This window comes from Lycorma delicatula, chromosome 1 (assembly GCF_047948215.1).
Source record: "Lycorma delicatula isolate Av1 chromosome 1, ASM4794821v1, whole genome shotgun sequence".
NCBI lineage: Eukaryota > Metazoa > Arthropoda > Insecta > Hemiptera > Fulgoridae > Lycorma > Lycorma delicatula.
This window is the reverse complement of record NC_134455.1, coordinates 40,570,826-40,594,954: the sequence shown is the minus strand read 5'-3', so window position 1 is coordinate 40,594,954 and position 24,129 is coordinate 40,570,826.

The window sequence follows — 24,129 nt, the reverse complement described above, 5'->3', positions numbered from 1 at the left end:
ACGGGCAGCATTCCAAAGCCTTAAATAAATCTTATATCCCACTTTTTATATGCCTCAGTACCAAGGCAACTCATTTAGAATTAGTCTCGGATTTGACTACAGTCATTCATAGCAACACTCAAGAGATTTATTTCACGAAGAGGTATTCGTACCCAAATCTTTTGTGATACTGGTTCCGACTTCCGTTCTGCCAAAAATATTTTGTAAGACTTATTTAAATTCTTAAATTTTGAAAATTTAAAATCAAACATTTAACTCTTATCCAAACCAAACATATGATGGTCATTTATTCCACCTTCTTCGCCCCGTTTCGGTGGCTTATGGGAGAGCGCAATTAAAAGCGTAAAATATAATCTATGCCGTGTAGTAGGACAAAATCTTGAACTTTTAAGAATTGTATATGGTTTTAACACACGTCTTAATTCTCGTCCCATTTTTGCTATTTCTACAGATCATAGGGACCCAGAACCACTACCGCCTGGAAATTTTCTTATCGGTTGTTCACTTATGTCATTACCTTAACCCGATTACAAAGAAATTGAAATTAGGCGCTTAGGTCGTTGGCGTTTACTCCAGAAATTCGTCCAATTCATCTGGAAACGATGGTCTAAGGACTATCTTCATTATCTCCAGCTGAGAAATAAACGGCGTTTGCCTTCGCGTAATTTGTTTATTGGAAACTTAGTACTAATCTCTAAGGAGAACTGTTCACCGGTGGAATGTAAATTCGGAATTATCACTAAGGTATATCCAGGTCCTGATCAATTTATTCGAGTCGTCGATTTAAAGACTGATAATGGTTAGCGACTAAGATTTGTGCATAAGTTGGTTGTATTTGCTGCCAGCAACTGAAAATTAATTGAATATTTTTCATTTCAAAAAAAAATAAAAAATACCTTTCACATGTTATTCATTGAGATTTTTTTCTAAAATAATAAATTTATTAGTATTATACTTTATTATTGTAATTTTCCTATTGTATTTAATTAATAAGCTTTCATTTATGATTTATATTATGACAATTATTTATATTTATCTTTTCGCAATCGGTGCGTTACGAACAATATATTTAAAGGAATACTAATCGCTATAAGATTATAGGTACAAATATTTACACTTTTTAGCCAATGGCACCATGGTAATTCGGGTCATTGGACACATAACATATTTAACAACATACATATCGAACAAAATATTTAAAGAAATCCTAGTCACTATGAAATTATAGGTACAAGTTTGCATGAATATAAACATATTTACGTACATTATTACAAAGTTATTAATATTATGAGCATTGATTATTATTCTTATTATACATTCTTATTGAATTACTTTTTTTGTACATTGTCATTGATTTGTGTTCACTATTATATTGATTACTTTTTTTTTTTTTTTTGTCTTCAGTCATTTGACTGGTTTGATGCAGCTCTCCAAGATTCCCTATCTAGTGCTAGTCGTTTCATTTCAGTATACCCTCTACATCCCACATCCCTAACAATTTGTTTTACATATTCCAAACGTGGCCTGCCTACACAATTTTTCCCTTCTACCTGTCCTTCCAAAATTAAAGCGACTATTCCAGGATGCCTTAGTATGTGGCCTATAAGTCTGTCTCTTCTTTTAACTATATTTTTCCAAATGCTTCTTTCTTCATCTATTTGCCGCAATACCTCCTCATTTGTCACTTTATCCACCCATCTGATTTTTAACATTCTCCTATAGCACCACATTTCAAAAGCTTCTAACCTTTTCTTCTCAGATACTCCGATTGTCCAAGTTTCACTTCCATATAAAGCGACACTCCAAACATACACTTTCAAAAATCTTTTCCTGACATTTAAATTAATTTTTGATGTAAACAACTTATATTTCTTACTGAAGGCTCGTTTAGCTTGTGCTATTCGGCATTTTATATCGCTCCTGCTTCGTCCATCTTTAGTAATTCTACTTTCCAAATAACAAAATTCTTCTACCTCCATAATCTTTTCTCCTCCTATTTTCACATTCAGTGGTCCATCTTTGTTATTTCTACTACATTTCATTACTTTTGTTTTGTTCTTGTTTATTTTCATGCGATAGTTCTTGCGTAGGACTTCATCTATGCCGTTCATTGTTTCTTCTAAATCCTTTTTATTCTCGGCTAGAATTACTATATCATCAGCAAATCGTAGCATCTTTATCTTTTCACCTTGTACTGTTACTCCGAATCTAAATTGTTCTTTAACATCATTAACTGCTAGTTCCATGTAAAGATTAAAAAGTAACGGAGATAGAGAACATCCTTGTCGGACTCCCTTTCTTATTATGGCTTCTTTCTTATGTTCTTCAATTGCTACTGTTGCTGTTTGGTTCCTGTAGATGTTAGCAATTGTTCTTCTATCTCTGTATTTGAACCCTAATTTTTTTAAATATTGATTACAAAAATGTAAAATAAATATACTTGGTTTATCTTGTATAACTGAACCATATTAATGATATAATTTGTGTTTGTATTAGTATAACGTTTATGTTCCTTATATTGATATTCTCATGTTATTATAAGAAAAAAGGACTTCTTTTTTGACGACGGGCAGTATGTTAAACTTCATTTGTTTTCTTAGTCCGCTTTCTTAATATAAACATCTCCTATCATCTTTCTTATTTGTTCATGAACCAGCTGAATTGTTAGAATTAATTATATAAATTTACTTTTTATTAAGATATATTAGTAACATCGCTCAATTTTTTTTTGTTCTATTTAGACATATTTAATATATATTTAAAATGTGACCTTAACTAAAAACATATGTAAAATTACAACTAAAAACATAAGTGTAAATTTTTAACGTAAATAAAGGATGTGATTATGAATAATTGGTTAACCGGCAATACTTTGTTATCCGCGGCTGAAATTGTTGTACAATACAATCATCATATACGGTATACACAATCTACACTACTCGTTTAGTGTTTTTTTTGTTTTTTTTTTTTATTTAACTTCATTAATATTGCGGTAATGAACAATTTCTAGGGAATTTCATGTATGCAACTTTAGTTAATTATTTCATTTTGTTAGTTATCTCTCCAACAAAAAAGCATGGTGCGTTGGTTTGTTTACTGCATATACTAACATTTTTATTTTGAATGAAGCGCAGGAACGTTCATTCATTCGAACGATTTATCCTTCTTGAACGATTCATTCGTTCGAACGATAAATACTTCTTGATACGAACGATTTACGAATTTATGATTTACGAACGATTTAAAATTTAGGAATAAAAAAGAAAAACATTGGGGTTAGAGCTGTGTAAAAAAATCAAAACTCGAGAAACTGCTAAAAAAAGTTCAGGATTTTTAAGCTTTACGATGTGAACGTTTTTGTTGGTATGCTAAATTCATGAACGTTATTTAGTTACGATTAGCCAAAACATTTAACAAAATCAAGTGTAATGATATATAAACCGTGTAACATTTTCGCGGCGGGTTAACCTTTTTTCTAGTATATTGTATTTTATTAGAAACTGTATATGAGCTTTATTTATTTTATGTTGTTTTTTCAGCTTATTTTATATTAGAAAATGTGAGAAGAGAAATACATCATTAATTTAATGCAGGAAGGCAAACTCTAAATCATACGGTATATTTGAATTACTTAAGTTAAATTTTATTAAAATTAAAGCAAGTCTTGATTAAGATTACGCTATATTTTGATAAAAGGTTTCTTTTAATAAACAGCTTTGCAGTAGTTATACACTTCAGTACAGAATACTTTATTTTATATTTGTTACTTTTTTATGATTCTATTCATTTAATAAATGATTTTATGTTATTTTATAAAGATATTAAATGTGATTTTATGTTTTTCTGTTTTAAGTTACTTAAAACTTTTGTTATATTTTACAATAACTATTGCTCAAGCTCTCGGGAGTCATTGTCATTAAAAACATAATCACAAAAAAATAGAATTTGTTTTAAGAACGACTCTCTAGAGAGATTAACAAGATTAACTTATTCTACCGTCACTATGAAATGAAAATAATCTGGATTAACAATTTTTCTCCTGATGTAGCCACTTGTTGTTGTACAGTGCACTTGATATCATGATTAAAATGAATCGTGTCAAAAAAATTATTTGTTTGTAAATGAACATTTTCATCTGCACAACATACATAGCCATTATAATAGCTTCTTCTTTTTAAACAACGTTATCATTTGTAGGAAAATATTAACCTGTCTTGCACAGTTCTAAAAAAGTTTTAGACTGTCTTTCGGTTGATAACTGACAATTTTAGTATTAGAAAAAATCTTTTGTAAATTAAAATTTGATCCATTTTTCTAAAAGTATTACGAAGGAAGTAATTAAATCTTGTTTAAAAATCAGTTATAAAAGGCATACTTTTTTTTTTGTCTTCAGTCATTTGACTGGTTTGATGCAGCTCTACAAGATTCCCTATCTAGTGCTAGTCGTTTCATTTCAGTATACCCTCTACATCCTACATCCCCAACAATTTGTTTTACATACTCCAAACGTGGCCTGCCTACACAATTTTTCCCTTCTACCTGTCCTTCCAATATTAAAGCGACTATTCCAGGATGCCTTAGTATGTGGCCTATAATTCTGTCTCTTCTTTTAACTATATTTTCCAAATGCTTCTTTCTTCATCTATTTGCCGCAATACCTCTTCATTTGTCACTTTATCCACCCGTCTGATTTTTAACATTCTCCTATAGCACCGCATTTCAAAAGCTTCTAATCTTTTCTTCTCAGATACTCCGATCGTCCAAGTTTCACTTCCATATAAAGTGACACTCCAAACATATACTTTCAAAAATCTTTTCCTGACATTTAAATTAATTTTTGATGTAAACAAATTATATTTCTTACTGAAGGCTCGTTTAGCTTGTGCTATTCGGCATTTTATATCGCTCCTGCTTCGTCCATCTTTAGTAATTTTACTTCCCAAATAACAAAATTCTTCTACCTCCATAATCTTTTCTCCTCCTATTTTCACATTCAGCGGTCCATCTTTGTTATTTCTACTACATTTCATTACTTTTGTTTTGTTCTTGTTTATTTTCACGCGATAGTTCTTGCGTAGGACTTCATCTATGCCGTTCATTGTTTCTTCTAAATCCTTTTTACTCTCGGCTAGAATTACTATATCATCAGCAAATCGTAGCATCTTTATCTTTTCACCTTGTACTGTTACTCCGAATCTAAATTGTTCTTTAACATCATTAACTGCTAGTTCCATGTAAAGATTAAAAAGTAACGGAGATAGGGAACATCCTTGTCGGACTCCCTTTCTTATTAGGGCTTCTTTCTTATGTTCTTCAATTGTTATTGTTGCTGTTTGGTTCCTGTACATGTTAGCAATTGTTCTTCTATCTCTGTATTTGAACCCTAATTTTTTTAAAATGCTGAACATTTTATTCCAATCTACGTTATCGAAAGCCTTCTCTAGGTCTATAAACGCCAAGTATGTCGGTTTGTTTTTCTTTAATCTTCCTTCTACTATTAATCTGAGGCCTAAAATTGCTTCCCTTGTCCCTATACTTTTCCTGAAACCAAATTGGTCTTCTCCTAACACTTCTTCCACTCTCCTCTCAATTCTTCTGTATAAAATTCTAGTTAAGATTTTTGATGCATGACTAGTTAAACTAATTGTTCTATATTCTTCACATTTATCTGCCCCTGCTTTCTTTGGTATCATAACTATAACACTTTTTTTGAAGTCTGACGGAAATTCCCCTTTTTCATAAAGGCATACATTTAAACATAAAATATACTATATATTCCATTAATTATATTATAATAAATATTTATTAAAAAATAAATACTGTTTTATAATTAATAATAAATAAATATATGAATTATAAGTAATAAAAGTAAAAATATTTAAAGCAGCAAAAACGGGGATTTAATTAAAAAGAGTTAAATTAATAAACAGCCAGAAATTTCCTGAAAACCTATTTGTTGGGAAATTGGGAATTGTATTTACCTGAATACAGAAAAATTGTTTAAGTTGGAAAGAAAATAAACGACTAATTTAGTACGTACCATATTTTATTGCTTCTGTAACCCGTAAGCCAAATAATCACTGCCGTTCTATTAAACCACAACGATATGCGCATAAATACCATTTCAACCGCAACCTAAATGTTAAATCGAAACGTGCTTGCTGATGAATTTCATATTGACGAAATGGTTTAGTCACGGAGGTCACATATCCACATATAAAGACAGTTGATCAAGATGGTCGTGTTTGCGGATAAAATATGTGTCTTGAATTGTATTTTATTTTTTAAGTTATAAACTTTTGTGCAGCGTTATTTAATTATAAATGTAGTAAATAATTATAAATTATATATAGACTTTTCTTTTGACGTCATCGAGTTCTATTACTTAAACAACTTCTGTGCAAACATCTTCCAAGATTTGTATATTATTTTTAATTTCCTGATTGAAAATTGCCTTTTTGAAATACAGAATATTCAGTCTCTTTAAACTGAATATTTTGACCGAAGCATCTCAGAAGATGCTTCGGTATATCTGTTATGAAACTCGTTAAGTTTCACAGCTTCCACCTAACTACGTAGCCTTCAAAAATTTCAGTGAATGTCCAAATGACAAGGGTAACATGATTTTACAATTCTTAGTGTGTGTAAGTACTTAAAAATATTATGTATTCCTAGCGAATGATTGTTGAAGAAGTTTTTAATAAAATAAAAAAGATAAGAAAAAGATAATTTAGAAGTTCTCTAATCGTTTGGTATGTGTACATGCTCTAGTATGTTCAAAGTATTCAGTACATGTCCAAATATTTGGAGGACTACTAAGTCATTATTCCAAAAATGTTGGTCGTGGTAATGCCCGAGTGTTAATAATAGTATTTAAATTAAAATGTCTTCCCTGTACTTAGAAATGCCTTTACTTCTATAAACAAAGAACTGCAACAATTATTTGCATTAAAATTGAACATAAAATGATATAGTCCTCACTGACTTCATGAGTGAAAAACATACCCATAATTACGTGCTCCTTTCGCATCTTAAGTGTGATAACATAACACCAATTATGCTACGGATTTCAAACCTCTGAGAAACAATTATTTTTTTATGTAGACCCTGAGTAAGTTGAAGTTTTTTTTAGAAAAAAATCGCTCAAAATTTGAAATGCAGGTTAGATAAGTAGCACTAAATGTTTAGCATTAAAATGTTGTAAAGAGTTTTTTCGAGAAATAAAAATAAATTATTAAAATAAAAACTTTAAGAAACATTTAATCGTTATCGATATGCAGTTTAATTACTCAAGTCGATAAAAACAATTGATACGTAAATGGAATATACGAATAACAATATATAGATCCTTTCACAAATCATGTTTTTTAATAAACATTTCTATTACTTCCGGATGATAAATTATTATTAGTACAAAAACCTCTACTAACTTTCGTAAGAATACTATTACCCTTCGTAATGCAAGTTATAGTATGTATATAAAAGTCTTTTCTATGCAGACATTTTTGACATATTTCTTTTAAAACTGACAGCTACTTACTACTGTTTCTGTAGTGTATAATAAAATCTCTATAACCGGGAATGTTTTAATTAAGTATAATTTAGAAAAAAAAAAATCCCTTTCGGCACGCCGGAAGGCGGAGGTAGATTTCATGGCTGCTAAGTATTTCATACTTAGCACCCTGAAGGCGGATAATGGATGAGGCAAAGGCATGACGTGGGTATTCATGGAAAAACGCCGAAGGAAACCATGAATTTTATGCTCAGCAGCAAGGAGAATTGGAGGAAGGTCGCCGATTATATAAAGACAGTACTAAAACAGAATAATGAAGATGAGAAAAGTATAGGTTTCTAGTATGTTAGGATGGGTGGACAGCCTCAGCGGTGAGAGCCAGGATGCTTAGATGTGTTGGTTTCAATGATACATTGAGGACTCCTTTGGGTGTGCTGTAGGGACATGAGTTTATTTTAAAAGATCTAGGGGTCACATCACGACTTGCAGGTATGATGTGATTCCGTAGAGGACATAATAGAGAATTAAAAAATCTCAAAAGAGCCACCGATAGGCCTGACCTGCCATGCCGGTATATAGCCGGTAGGTGGGGAGGGCCTATTAGAGTAACGGACACTCCCCTGGGTGGCGTAATACCATCAAGTTAGTCCGGCCCAGGGGAGTAGAGATAAAAAAAAAAAAAAAAAAGTAGGGGATAAAAAAGATTTCCACCTTAAAGTTAAGAAAACTTCAAATATACTCAATACGACAATGGTTGCATATGAAAAAAAAGGTTCATGTATTTAACATACAAATTCAACCTTCTTAAAATTCCAGCAATATTTTGGTCATCCCTTGACGGAAGAGTTTTTCATATCAAAAATTGTTTCATACTAAAGTATAATAAGGTAATGTCTAGAGGACTAATGACCACTTTAAATCGATTCGGTACTCTGTGCCTATTAAGGAAGGTATGATTTTTTTTTGTCTACGTAACCCAATTTTTTCTACCCCCTGGAAAATATATAAGAAAATATATGAAAAAAAATATATTTTGTATGTTGTTATTTTTAATTCCTTTTGTATTTGGTAAGTAGAAAACCTGTTGGTAATTGACAAAAACAGTTATTTTACTCTAAAGTTTGCTTACATATATCTTTTAAAACTTTACACACTTATAAATAAAACTCAATTTGTTACTTTGTTAAATAATATTTTTTCCTCCTAAATATTTAAAAAAAGGGATACTTGAAAAAGCAGTACAACAAATTACTATAGAACTCTGTACTCATTTGTCGTACTACTTTTTCTCTCTATTACAAAGATTGTATTCATGTATTTTTCTCCGACAAAATCATAAAGGCGGTATTGTATTCTTTTGTCGAAGTTTATTGTCAAGGAAGATTGCAGTCTAACAAGTAGCCTGTCGTCGTTTTACCTTCTGCTTTCATCATACCGTTGAGAAATTCATACCTTGTGAAAATTTACAAGGGGATCGTAAGAAGTTGATAGTAATGATAAAAGCCGACGATAAATTATTGTTTTTATAATCATTTCAATCTGTAGCTATCTACAATATAAATGCGTGAGATATAATTAAATTTCTATTTAATCGTGTGATTTTTGAATATACATATATATGTTTAATCCTGGTATTTCAATTCCAAAATATTTCAATTGCGAAAATTTTCCTTTCATCGTATTTATGCATTTTCCTACTTTTGTAATAGTTGAGTTAGTTGGATAATTATGTTATCGATCATAATTTAAACCAGGTGGATAAGATCTACGGTATTCAGTAATGACAACATACCAACAGACATTTTTATATCTAAATACGTACCCTTAAATACAGTTATTATTATTTCATTCTCATTTACCCAGAGACGATTGTGATAACATTGGTAAACAGGCCGATTCATGTTCCAGTAAATGGTAAATGTCACAAATGGAAGCCTTTGCTATCATATAAAGTAAAATACATGTTGATCTCGTGTAGACCTGTTTCAAAAGCAATGTAAGTTGCTTTAGATGCTTTTATGCTAATGCAAACTGAATTAACTGTGACATATTTAATCTCTTTGTCTATGCGTGTTCATATCACTGAGATGTAGTGTAACCCTGTTTATAAAGCAACACATTTATATTGCAACATATTATTATTATATATTTAAAAATCAATTATTTACAGTCAAATAATTAAAATGTGTCATTAATTAGTTTTGCTTTAATTTAAATTAGAAGAAATTATGACTTAAGTTATGACAAACTAGAATAAAAATTATTTATTATAATTAAAATACATAAATAATTTTTTAGAAAATTATCTTGTTAAATCAACAGCACAATCAGTTATTAGATGAATTTCAAAATTTGACTGTGGCAAAAATAAACGATAAATTGCTGTGAAGTAAATCTTAAAAAGTCTGCTGCAACAGAATTCACAAAATATTCGTTACGTTTTTTACATTTCAAAAATGAAAAAAAAAAATCTTTTTGCATCCGCCTTATAAGTCAACAAAACTCAAAATCACATATAAAATGGGCCACAATAGAATATCGTCTTCATATCGGAAAGGATACTACATAGTCATTGTTTTAATGTAGGTGTTAGATGACTGTAATGTCGTCTTTTAATTTTTTGGAGCAGGTTAAAAATTGTGTTGGTAATTTTGTCAAATTTGGGTTATCCTACCCCAAGTTTGGGTTCCTTATTTCAATATTTGGTCCTATTACAATGAAATTTTTCATATCTTAAACCTCATTGTTTAAACTCAACATCCGTTTGTTATAAGTGGGCAACACTGAACTGGGTCCTTCTCTAAGCTCAGGTGCTCTCGATGTTTTTCAGGCCGGACTCAGAAAAAAAAAGAACTCAAATAGTACTCGATGTTGTATGGCACACAATTACTAACTCTACCTTGTTGTAATACCAGTGAATAAATAGAGCCTTAGTTGTCCTGAGATGCAAAATAGAATATTTACACCAAGGAGATTATAATGTCTCTAATTGATGACAGGCTGTTAGCAAGAAAGATATAGTAATATTATTCTCTGATTAGACAAGTGATTGGATGTTGCAAATTAAATGTTTCCGACTAAAAATACATGTCATACTACACGTAATCATTTAGCCCAAATACGATACTATTGTCAGTCTTATGATCTATTGAAAACAGTCAGGGAATACCCAGGTTTAATTGAATATATGATTTATTTCATCGTTATCTTCATTTATCAATTACTTTTAATTATTTTTTTTTTTAATTTTAAACTACAATTAATATAAAAACAAACAAAACATATTCGTTATGCCCATAAAAGGAACATGTTGATATTTATATGATAACTATCCTCAGCTTTACAAGAAAACATGAAATAATTAAAAAAGATTAGAAATATTGTAAATTATTTATTTGAGTTTTTAATACTAGTGTCAAAAATAGCTAAGGTCCGTAAAAGAAACATTATTTTATAAAAATGTGATTCACAGAAAAAATTTATGGTTATTTTAAAGGTATGCTACAAAATGTAATGAGAAACATCGACAATCTTCGATAAAAATAATTTCATAAAATAGATATTTATAAGTATTTCTAGGAAACGAAAATTGAACCGTTTACAACAAAGGAATAGGAATTCGTTGAAATTTTGCCTTTTACATAGACAGCAAATCCAACTACTCGTAATTGAAAATTATTTCCACTCTTGCAAATTTCATATTAATACTCAGAAAATATTTTATAACGAAAGTCTACACATATATTATTTTCAACCTGTTATATATATATAATCTTCTTGAATAAATAGATTTTATTCAAAGACTGGATTACCCTAATAACAAGAGAAAATTTTTATTAATAGCTTTTTAAATGAGCTTTCATGTTGCGGACGTCAGACTAAAGTAATGAACACATATGATGTATTTCAGATTTGGTGAAGCACCAGATCATTTCTACTACTCTGTAAAAATATTGTCGACAATATCTTAATCTCATAATCTTAAAAGAATACAACATCTGGACTACCACATGTAAAACTTTACAGATTTATCTATAAAGTTATCTGTTTAGTTTCTTGCTCGATTTGAAAAAAAAATTACGAAAACTAAAGCGCGAATAAGTTATATACTGATCATTTATCACAAAAACAAATAGAAAATATAGCTGAATGATCATAGGCAATAATCACTATTTTTTCATTGAGATTTATAAATAAATAAACAGTTTTGAGTTGATAATTTATATGCCGCATCTTTAAAACCAAATTAATTAAATTATTATTAAAATCAAAATGTGATCGTTCCTTCAGGTATAAGCAGTAAAGTAGGAATGCATATTAGTTCTTAAGATTAACGGTTGCTGGCGCATTTTTTCAGCCTTTGTAAATGAAATTTTTCGCATTATTTAGAAAAATATTAAACGGTATTTAATATTAAAATATTAAATGGTTATGTAGGAAAAAATCAAAGTTTTTGGACGATAACGAATAAAATATTTAGAAAAATGAAATCATTAGTAAATTAAACTATCAGATAATATATTCATCAAAGATTATGAAGGTCAGTTCGTCCTTTATCGTATCAATTATACAAAAATTTCAGAAATCGTTTTAGTATGTAGTATTTGGACAGTACTTTGATGATATTATTCACCCACGTTTTAGGATTCATGAATCTTTAGCGAGTATGTATTGACATGAAATGAAAATTATTGATGTATTTAATCAATTTTCATAAGAGAAAGAAAATAGTAAATTAAATTCATGCAATAAAATTGCAGTAACGGTTCATCAATATTTTTATTTAAATTTTGGTAGAATAATTAGTATTATGAATTGTTGCATAAAAGTACTTCACATAAAAAATCTGGCTGCAAATTGAGGTGTTTCGTATTAGCATACATTCTTGAACGTAAACTGTACATGTTTATATATTAATGTTTTCTACAGGTTTGTCTTTATCCCGTACAAACTTGAATCGTAAGTCAATCACAACCGATTATAAAAATAATTGGTTACACTAATTATTTAGATTTTAAGCCTATTAAATACCTATTACAAATTAATATTAGAATTTATCGATTATTTAAAAACGCTGTGAAAATAAAATATACATTAGTCGAGTTATGGCAGAATATTGATGTAATTATGTGTCTGTTTTCATGTCTTCCATTTTACGTTCAATTCGATGAAATATTAATTGTTTTACTATTATTGTTAATTTTAGTACGGTAAATTATTATCAAATTAAGTAATAATTTTCTTACAATAATAACCTAACAATTATGACAAAATTACAACATCAATTTTCCCCTATAGATCGACTATTTGTTAACCGATTTTCAAAAATTAAATGTTATTTTATTCGAAATAACATAAATTTTGATAAAACCAATATTTATGGCGATATAACGGATTGATAAATAAACATGGCCGCCATTTTGTAATTTGCGAATGTATTTAAGTCCTGATTTTTTGCTAATTTTAAAACTTTATTACAAAGACGCTTACCAAAATATTAATATGATTCGTGAACACTTGAGATATAAATTATTATATAAAAATAACAAAATAGGTGACAGAGGAGAACGAATGAGAGATTGCCATTTTGCCTAAGGATATTCTTTGTTTAGCTTTACAAATAGAATCCGAAAAACAATAGCCAGCTCACCATTTTAGAAACACTCTCTATATGATGTTTTGAATTCAAATCATAAAAATTTACTAGCACATTACACACTTGTAAAACTAAACTTAAAAAGGAAAAATTTTAGCTAAGATTTTGTTTCGACAACCAACTTCTTTTTTATATGTAGTGGAATTCTGTGTTAAGTTGTCGTCATTATTTTTAAACCATAATTACACAGAAAGTAAGAAGTTCCTAGAAAGAATTTAATAAAATTCTTTTCCAAAGTTTTGAATGTATGTAACGAAATGAAAGTCCGTGTACGAATAAAAATTAACGATTACTAGAATAAATCGACAATACAAAAAAATATTTAAGCTCAGATAATAAAGTATTTCAGACCTAACAACTGTACCGGTTACGGTAACAATTGAGTTAGTTGTTTTTTTGTACATAATTTTTCAAGTAATTTTGTGTTTATAATTTTTTCTATTTAGTTAAATTTTAACAAATTTTCATTTAATGTGAATTGTAATTTGAATAACTGATTATTCATTTACCGGTCGTTTTTCTGTCGATGAGATATAAAGTTTAGAACCCAAATTTTTATATTAAAATAAAATTAGGCTTAATACCGTAACGTTTCCTATACAGTTGGTATCCAGAAAAATTTAGACGTGTGTCAATTTCCATTTTTAATAAAAGTTTGATGAAAAAGCTTGACACCAATTCATATGTAAAAGATTGATGAATGCACAATTGATAAAAAACTATGTTCATTTATTACCGATTCTATCTTAATTTACAAATAATTATTATGTTTTATTTATTCTTTTTTTATTACTTTTATTATGAAATCTCAGAATGATACAGCAGAGATCCTTGAAAATAATTGATGAACACTCAATTCATATTTTGACGCATCTTTTACTTGTTATGAAGTTTCTTGAAAACCAATTGGATTCTACAGAGAGGAAATTTTTGAAAGAACCAGTCTGCTCCATGAAGTTAAAATAAATGTTGTCTTTTAAACAGGGTTCGTTGAGATATTACAGTACAACTTTGTAAATGTTAGTAGAACAAATTTTTTTCAATTTCGTTAGTAATAATGTAATTTATTATTAAAATCTGTTTACTCTTGTTATTATCTTGTTATCGTTATAAACTTTATGAATTAAAGTTACATAATTTACATAAATTATTATTGCTTTTATAGTACTATAATACATTTTAATCTTACAAGAATCTGGTAGTTATAATAATAGTAAATGGAATAGTAACTAAGGATATGAATGAGACGAAAATATGATCTATTCTAACCCCATTAGTTTTTTCATATTCAGTAAAAGAAATTCGGAAAAATTCGACAAAATTTATATTTGTGTATTAATGATGACATTTCAACATGAGAGATAAAATATATAGTCTAAGTAACATTAATGGTTTATTTCGGATGTAGAGATATTTTTAATTCAGTTACAAAAGTTAATAATTTTTTTTTCAATTAAAACTTTTATTGTTGTAACTTGATGAAGTATGTTAATTAGCCTTTACTTATTTCAAATATTATTTTAGATTTTTAGCGTAGAATTGACAGCTGTAATCGTAAAATGAAAAAAAAAAAAAATTTTAATATTTAAAAAGAACTCTAAGGACTATTTCTCAGTATGTGAAATAAATTGTATTAAAAATAAAAAAAAGTATAAATAAATTCATTATAATGTATTATGAAGTACAAAACATGTAAATTCAATTCGTTATTCAAGCCTTGACAATTATGAATTTAAAACGGACCAATAAAATTAATTAATATGAACATCATTGAGACAAAAGCAGTTAAAAAATTTCATTCTTATAGAACATCCCATCAGCGCGAATCGGAAATTCGTTCTCTGGATAAGATCAGATGAATAAAACATTGGCATAAAAGAAAAAAGAGCAGCATTGAAAGAGATGTAAATGACATTTTATTGAATATAAATGTCAAGTTGTATAGAAAAATAACCTGAAAATGTATTTTAAGTTATTGTTTCTCTTTTTCAATGAAGATAAAATATTTTATTGTTTTTAGTATCTTGTATCGTGTTATTGCTTAACATTTTATTTTATTGTTATTCCTTTCCAATAAAATTTACGGAAATGAAAAATACTCTAGATACAAGACAGGAATTTTCTGGTTTTGTTTCCATCAAATTTCCTTAAATTACATGAATGAAATACGAGTAGTATTTATGGGATAAATCGTTACAAGTAAAATATTTTGACAGACATTAAATTTACAGTAGGCGTTAGTTTAATAAAATACATTACTGAGATTTAATGAATACTTCATTGAAAATTTGTCATCCACTTTCTGTGGATGTCCGAATATCGGGTATCGTTTCAAATGTATCACATTTTCTACTGAAATACCACATTTTCTTATATGAATGAAAACAACTTTGGTTTTCGTTAACTTCAAATTGAGTTAAGACGGAAAACTAAGTATATATGTGTTAAAGGTACTGAAATAATTAAATGTATAAGTACCTATAAAACGAAAATTGTGTACCCTTCTACCTTTGCCTTAAATTGAATGCATGTAAAGTCCGTGTACGAATAAAAATTAATGATTTCTAGAATTACAATCACATTAAAAAAAAAAAATATTACACTCAGAAAATAAAGTATTTCAGACCTAACAACTGTACCCGTTACGGTAACAACTAAGTTATTTTTTTTTTTTACATAATTTTTAAAGTATCTTTATATTTTTAATTATTTTCTACTTAAGAGAATTTTTAACATCAGTGAATTTTATACATGTTTACATTTGGAGAATTATCATTGTAATTTCTTGTAGTCTACGTCGTTAGCCTTGCCTTAATAGACTGTTTAAAAATATAACTTCGAACATTTTACTTCAAAATCGTTCTCTGGTATGTGGTATTTTAGAATAATTTCTTTCAAATATTTGGTAATTACAGTTTAATTAAAACTTGTGTATAGTGATGTGTAATTTTTCATTTATTGTAGCATAATTATTATGTCCGTATTTAATATTTGGTATTATCTAATAGAGATTTTAATCTTTGAAGATAAACTCCCCGTACAGAAAATAAAATTTTAGCCACCAGTAACATATCCTTCGTTCCAAAAATAAAAAATTTGATTGAACAACACATGATTTCCTTGTACGCCTATTAAATTGAAAAATTTAATATGCGATGAAAGAAAAAGACGCTCGACTAGAAAATTTCAACTACAGAAAATTTAAGTATTTTACGACTAATTAATTGATTCTGAGAATGTGTAAAAGGTAAAACGAGATAGGCTTTGAAACAAAATTATTCTAATATACTAACATCATGCCAATGTATAAAAAAACATTGTTTTTCGTAAGCAAACTATTTATAATTCTGAAAGAAAGTAACTATAGTGACCTTTTTCTATAAAAAGTTAAATCAGTATAAGGCACCACAATAGTATCATAATATTATAGCTAACAATGGGAAGGCACGGGCTTCGGGACACCGATTTGAACCGTACTGTGTGTGTGAATAGTACACTGTTTACGTGTCTTCATCACAAAATACTATCACGCAATATTCAATTATACTGAAGACAATTAACCCAAAAACTTTCCTTAGTATTTTAAATAAGTTTATATTTTACTTTTGTTTCACGTAGCTCAAGTACAAAATATCGGTACAATTATACAAATATTATCGGTTCGAATTTGACTTCATTTACATATATTTTTTTTTTAATTTAAATAAATTGATTTATTAATAATTATTAACTTCTGATTGCCAAAAGTTTTAAATTAAAATCAAACGAACATAAAATTTTATTACGCTGATAACTTTTGATTTTTTTTCATATATTTATTTTGTATTGTTATTAGTGAATTATTAAAAATTTTACAATCAGAAGTTAATAATTATTAATAAATCAATATATTTAAATTAAAATAAAAGTTTAAAAAAAATATGTTTATGAAGTTGAATTCGAACCGACGTGCCTTCCCCTTATAAGATCCAAATATTTCATTAATTAAAATTTTATTTGACTATAACGGTGGAACCAATGAAAATATAATTTATGATGTATCGTTGAAAATCTTTCAATGAGTGCTTATTACTTCAGTTAAGAAATTCAAAATCCAATTTTTTTTGGATTTCGGGTTTTTTGGACACTTTTGGTTCAGTATATGACAGTCAAAAGGGAAATGCACAACTAGATGTTAGAACAGTCCTACACCCAAATTTTCAGCATTCTATGGCTAATCGTTTTTGAGCTACGTGAGTTATATACGTACGTACATACATATTGCTGCCCCAGCGAATCTACGAGCTTGTGACGTCACGTGCTGACATCGCATTATATTATTGTTTTCCAAAACATTACTTAGCGCGTAATTATTATTTTCATTTAATTTTGCGATTTAAAAACAATACTAGCGTCCAAACAATAAATTTATGTTGTTGTATGTTCAATTCTTTCCATTTGAATTGATTACATGTAAAAAAATGCTTAACGACTCGATCTTGTAAATAACAATTCCTTAATCAATGGATCGGTATTATGTATAGGCCTACAAAAATGTATACTTGCAGTTAGAAATTTTGTCTTTCGTGACGATTATATTTAGATCTATCATTCGTTGTACACAATGTGTGTATAAAGAAATAAACTTTGGTCCAGTTTATACCGCGTTCAGTGAAGGTATTCGGATACCGTTTTTGTACGGTCACATTATTTTATAATTACTCATTGTTTTTTGCAAATCTTTTGTAACATATAATTTTTTGTTTAATTTTTGTTTGTGTGTTATTAGTGCGGTATATTATGGCAGAATTTAAACCCACGGTTAAGAAAAAAAAAATTGGGAGTCAAGCACGTGAAATTACCAATAATACTTATGATTTTATGAAAAAAAAAAGCTCTAAAAATAGGTAAATTAACTAACGACAAACATATAATAATTGGCATTCAACAATGCGAAGAAAGAACTGCTGCTGCTTTTAGGATATGAAGAACACAGGTTAAAAAACTCAGAAGAGAAAAAAAGACATGATTCTTCAATCAACATTCCAATTGTGTTTTTTCAGTACGAAAAGTATGAACGACGTTCGAAACATGTCACTGGATTGGATAGTTTTGATTTAGGTGTAGTTAAATTAACAGTTAATGAATTCCGTTTAAAGAAGAATTACTTTTAAAAAAAAATAAGGCAAGGGCTTCAATCATCTATTGATTTTAAAGGCAGTGAATCAACTTTAGTTGTTATTTTGAAAGAGTTAGGTTTAAATGGCGTAAAATTGAAAATAACAGAAAAGGTTTAATTGAGAAATACGATATCAGGTAGAAGAGAATTGAATATTTGCAGGCAATAGCAAAGTACAGAAAAAGCAATGCTACAGTTTATTTGGATTAAAAGTACGTTTTAAGTTCGAATTGTTCAAAAACCTTGTGGTCTGATAGTACTGTTGAGGGACTACATGCGCCGATTTATAAAGGTGAACGGTTAATAGTAATTCATGCTGGAGGAGAAGTCAGTTTTATTCAGTTATTATTTATCAGTAGTAGTTGTTAATAATGTCCCTTATAAAAATACAGGTATTTGTGAAGCGCCAAATTCTAATTCCAGAAGAAAAGATATAACCGATTGGCTGCAGAAAACCCATATTCCACATATTTAAAAAATGCTGAAATCACAGTTACATGAATTAGTAAATTTACATAAAACTAAATTAAAAAAATATCAATTCAATGAACTTTTGAAAAAACATGGGAATCGTGTTCTTAGAATCCCATCGTACCATCCTGATTAGAATCCGATCGAGATGGTATGGTCAGCCGTAAAACGAGACTTGGTGTGTCATAACAACATTTTCATTCACAAATGTTGAAAAATTAACTACGGAAAAATTATTTCCGTGAATGAAGATGACTGGAAACTCTATTGTGAAAAAGTAAAAAAATGTTTAAAAAGAGTATATAAAACTGGAGAGTATTTCACTGATTGATGAAATGACAGAACGTTATATTATATTTGTAGACTCTGATACCGAAAGTGAAAATGAAAGCAACAGTGATTCGTTTAGCGAGGACGATTAGTGAGGATTCGTTTATGGTGAACTTGCTAGAAGTTTGCATTAGACGAATGAAGAAAATTCATGTAAGCTTTTGTTTATTATTAAAAATGAATAATCCAGTACAAATAAAGGTTATAAAAGAATTAATTACGTATTGTTTATAATTAGTTAATCTAAATATGATAGTTACTACCACGTACAATATGATAATAGGTAATACTTCAATTTGATACGCGGAGTGATATTTTCAGAAAAAAATTCGTACAGTTGAATCATAGTTAGAAAAAGTGTTACGTATTCTGTATAAAATTATATATATATTTTTTATGTTCTCACAGCAGCCACATTATTTTTTATTAACATATCTTGCTGAAATAAAGTGATAATTAATAAATTACATAAGACATTAATATTTTTACCTTCTTCCTTAAACGTTGAATAAACGAAATCGAAATATTGTTTTATTTCAATACGCTTGTTTCTTTCGATTGATAACAAAAGTATTCTTTGAAAATCTGTTCCATATTATTTTGTCGTTCTAGACTTAATTTTTCTTAGATAAGTAGCCTACAAATGTGCTTTATCTTACTGCTTTCTTTTGTCCTCGAATAATGTCATGCGATAATTCAAAGCGTCAATTCTGATTTTGTTAAGGATCAAGTGTTTATAATAAGAATATAAAGAGAATAGGCCTTTTAGACGGTTTTAAATGTATATATCTACTTCTTCAAAATGTTTATTTCTTACCTTCTACATGAAATGAAAAATCCTATGCATCCTCTTTAGAGTCCTTATATTACTTCCTTAATTAGTAGAATAACTGACCAGTTTTCTGACTCATCATTTTGTTTTCAAAAATAATTAAGCATTTTTAGATGTTCATCGGAAGACTTAATGTAGATTGAGGAATATGCCAAACTAGATATTACGCATTTATAATACGTTCCTGAGAAGAAGGCTATTTCTGTAGTGAGAGCTTCATGATAACTTTTGAAAAATAAATAAATAAAATATTTATATTTTCCCAGTAAATAATTTTAAATATTTGTTGACAAGTTTCTATTTACACGTAAAGTATGAAACTATTAAAATTAAAAGAATAAATGAATTCAAATTTGAAAAATATTTAAAAAAATATTAGTTTAAACCCTAATTAAAATGAAATAAAAACCAAATATTATTGATAAAATATATTATAATTTTTAAATTGGCTTTAATAAGGTAAATGTTTCCGAATTCTTTCCATAGTCTAGTCCAGTAGTTCTCAAACTCTTCTTACGTATCATTCATGTAAATTACAGATAAATAGAATATCACTGAAATATTAAATAGGACCAGCGATAGATTTACATCTCAATTACCGATTACAATATTTCTGATTACTAAAACTTCAACGAGAAGAATTTTGTTGCGTACTTGAAAAATGTTACGGGATATCTGGTTCAGTTGAACTTAATCTCAAACGCAAATTTAAGTTAAGTTTCAATTTATTAAAAAGTTAATTTTTTACTCTCACCACAGCACAAAATCCAGTTTCATAAAAATATGTGGTACAAAATGGAATTAAAAATAACAATACTTTCCTAGACAGCCATTGGTATTCAAGTTTAACCTACAGCCAAAGTTACTATAACTCTTAATTTATTCAGTTCAATTTTCAAACTTCCATCGCAAGGTAGTTTCATGAAAGATTTTGTTTTGTTTTAAGTTAGAGTTCCAGAAAGATATTCAGTGTGAATATCCATAGGAATTCAGAATATCCTTTTCTAAAATATTTTTCAGAATTTCAGAGAACATTAAGCAATGGCGTTTTATTATTCATTAGATTAACTTTCATTCAATTTTGTGCATTGTACCAAAATTTTCCAAAGGAGGTAAATATGAAAAGTACCCCTTTTGAGAAACGTATGTCAACATTAGTAACGTACTTCAGTTTTATCGAATGAAAGATTAACATAGTAACGACATTTTCAAATTAGATTATTACAGAGTATGAAAAACACCGAAAGTAGCTGTATCCGTCTGTCTGTAGGAAAACCACGACCTACTCACTTAAATGCAGGAGAAAAGTACGGCAATACTTTTGTAGTGGCCATAAGAAATTGTTCTTGCATGTGCGACGCCGTGCACGCATGGAACAAAGAAGTCGTTACATTTGCACTGTGCCATGTAAGAATCCGTCGGCGCCGGCGTTGCGGGTTTGTTCTTGATAGTCGAATAACTGTTATTATTATTGCTGCTATACACAAATAATTTCCTTAAATTATGGGGAAAGGAAATGCATGATAAAAGAACTTTTATTATAACAAAAAAAAAGATTTGAGAACAACTGATCTTATTAATTCAGCTGAATTAATAATAATAAATAAATACTAATAATAATAATAATCATAATAATGATCATATCTAGTGTGCTAACAATTTTTTTTATTATAATAATTATAACACAACATTATAGTATTTTTTTATTATAATTTTTTTTTTGTATTGTCTGTTTGCCTACCACATTTTGAGAACCGCTGTCTATTGAATCAACACAATACATCAATAATAGGTACAGAATAATGATTAAATTAGCTATTAATTGTCAATATAAATTTGATGTTACTGCAGAGTTGCAGACCAGATTTTGTTTTATATAAATAAAACTCAAATGAAATCCATTTCAAACCTATTATAAAAAATTGAGTTTAAGAAATATACAATGTATCTCCTAAACTTAAAAAAAATGAAAATAATAAAAGAATATACAATGTTTTAGTCTATCTAAAGACAAAATAGCCTCGCTTCTTTGGATAAGATAACGGATGTAACGTTTAATTTACTTCCGACAGAGGTACTTTTATGCTTTGAAATATGAAAAAGCGTCAGAGATATTCCTCTTTTGTATCTTATACAGCTAATCTTACTACTGAGATTTCCTTAAAAATTTGGCATTGCGCCTATCTCAAATAACATTTAAATTCTATTTAATCATACACTATCAAGTGTTGCAATAAATCTGCAGATAGATGACTGGTCAAGGCAACATTAAATATCAGTAAACGTAGTGTGAACATCCCACTTCAGAAAACTAAAAATAGGATTTTTAACACACAACTCGCAATTGAAAACCAAAACATTAGATTTTTATGAATAAGGTTTTGGAAAATAACGTTGAATTATCTGTTTATACTTACTGTTATAATTATAATAAAACCCCACTCACACTCTATTAAATTCTCATTATATAGAATAATGAGAACTATTAATTGGGAAACATAAACAGTAGAAAATTTAAAACACACTGTTTTTGGTTTTTTCTTTATAGTAAAGGGGGGGGAAACGGTTTGACGTTATGAAACTTGTTTCAGTATAGAAATTTTATAATTTTTCTGAGATACAGAACTAAATGTACTGTTGCAACAACCCTCATAATCTACAAAACAAATGCGCGCGCGCGCACGTTTGTCCACGTATACACACTTGTCTATCTATACTATTATATAAAGACGATGAGGTTTTTGGTTTTTTCGAGATAAACAAAAAAACTACTCGATCAATCGTAATCAAATTTTAACCCATGTTTCTTGTCATAGCTGAGAAGATTTTTAGATATATTACATCTCAAAACATTTTGAAAAAACATTAAAAAACTACATTAAAAAGACAAAACTTCAATGCGTGCATACGTAGTATGTTGACTCACCGCTAGTCGGTGGGCATGTGCTTCACGCAACAACTTTTTCACAGTTCAGTCTACTTAATCACGATTGCGTACGCTGTCGATACCTCTTAGTTACCGAATATCAGACAATTTTAATTTGATTCTTTCAGATATGTATACTAGTTAGGTTATTGCAGTTTTTTTTCGATTTTTTAGGTAATACGGTATATTGGTTGTATGATAGGCGATAAATATTTGATTTTTATTTGGCGATATTTTTTCTAATTATTGAATAGTATCTTTCCCCCCCCCCCCTTCAGCACCCAAACCGGTTATCCATTTAAGTATACTCGGTCTGGGAGAGTGTCCTTATACTCTAAGGGGGCCTTCCCACCACCGGCTATAATTCCGGCACGGCAGGTCGGCCCCCCCGGTCGGATCTTTCATTACTTTTTTTGCTAGCCTGCCTCCAATCCCCAGGTAGGTAGCCAGGTCCAGCAAAGCTGTCCCCAGCCCCGCCCCAGGGACCGGGTCTCGGTCTTTTAGTATGCCTGCCTCAAACCCCGCAGCCGGGGAGCCCGCCCCGGCTATGCCGTTACGGACCCCGACCACGAGGCCGGGTCTCGGTCTTGATATTTACCCCACACACTAAATCAGAAACAAGAGACGCTTCACTCATTTGAATTCAACCGACAATAAAAGTCATCTAATACCTCTCCAGAAGAAAAAACAGAAGGCTCCTAATAGCCTCTTCGCCAGTTATTTTTACACGGATTTAAATACTAGATCGTGGATACCGGTGTTCTTTGGTGGTTGGGTTTCAATTAACCACACATCTCAGGAACGGTCGAACTGAGAATGTACAAGACTACACTTCATTTACACTCATGCATATCATCCTCATTCATCCTCTGAAGAATTATCTAAACGGTAGTTACCGGAGGCTAAACAGGAAAAAGAAAAGCCTCTTCGCCTGGCTTCCTCATCTTTTTCTCTTAAGACCAGACGTGCGAAGTCCTCAAATTTCCTCCAGTTGTCAGACGAAGTCAGCAAAAATCCCAGAATTGAATAGTATCTAGCAACATTTTCAAGAACTACTAATCTAATCGCTACTAAATTTTAACAGTAGCTTCATTGTGTATTCCGGATTGTCAGTAGCTATATGAAGATGAAAAACTATTTATTAAAACGTACAGATAATAAATAATCTGTTACGGTGCTACATTTCTTATCCGGGCAGCTCCGAATAAGAAGTTATAAGAAGAAATTACGGTGAGCCGCTCCC